The sequence below is a fragment of the Lissotriton helveticus genome, chromosome 9, assembly GCF_964261635.1.
Source record: "Lissotriton helveticus chromosome 9, aLisHel1.1, whole genome shotgun sequence".
Lineage (NCBI taxonomy): Eukaryota > Metazoa > Chordata > Amphibia > Caudata > Salamandridae > Lissotriton > Lissotriton helveticus.
Window position 1 is genome coordinate 1004682922 of NC_136070.1, and position 950 is coordinate 1004683871.

A 950-nucleotide genomic window follows, 5' to 3' on the forward strand; every position below is an offset into this window, starting at 1 on the left:
CTTTCCTTTGTATGAATGTTTTGCAAAAGGACAACTTTTATTGTATCGTTTTCTACTGCCACCAGATGAGTCTTTTGGAAACCCTTGCTCACCAGGGTAGCCCTGTCCTAGCAGGGACGTGTCGCGTGACACCTTAAACCACGCTTGTAAGCCGGCTGAACTCTGAGCCCATAATTGCAATGTTACAGTAAAACTACAAGTCCCAGAATGCATCGTATTAGTTAAAGTGCAAGGAGAGGCAGACGTTTTTGAATCAGATAAAGGGCTGCTTGGCAGGGAAGGACCTGGAACTCCTCAAGAGAGACAGTCTCTGAGCCCAGGGGGGGGGGGGGGTGGAGGGAGACTGCCCCTCTTGAAGGAAAGTATTGTTTGGTGTAAACGAGAGACGTAGGGGTACAGAAGTGTCACTGGGTGTTGTGTGGAGTACATTGATTTGTTTTTAACGATTCTTTCCAATCCAGCCACGGATGAGTCAACAGTAAACGCTGAGGAAGGAGGGTGTTGGATACTTACTTAACAACGCCCTTCGAGAAGCTTATCCCCCTCCCCCCGCCTTTATCTCACTCAGTAGCTCTTGCTGCCTCGGGCTGTCCCAGTTCCTTCCTGGTAGCCACGCGGGTCACATGAGGACTCGACTGGGGACACCTGCCTAGGCATTAAAAACCACAGGGCGAGTCCTGTGTGCAGTGAATAAACGGGATAATGGATACATGAACCGCCTTATTTACTGCTAAAATCGCTTCAAGACTGTATCATTCTTCAGTACTATCAGAAAGCATCCGCCCCCCATCTTATCTGGCCTGCCCAAGAATAGTAAAGAACAAGAAAGGAAGATGTAAAAGGGGTGTGCTCCGTCAGGCAGTCATTTGGAGACAAACCTGAGAATGGCAGTGCTTAATTTGGGCCGGTGGTTTCCGGTGCTTAGCTCAAGCACTTTATTGTGAGCACCT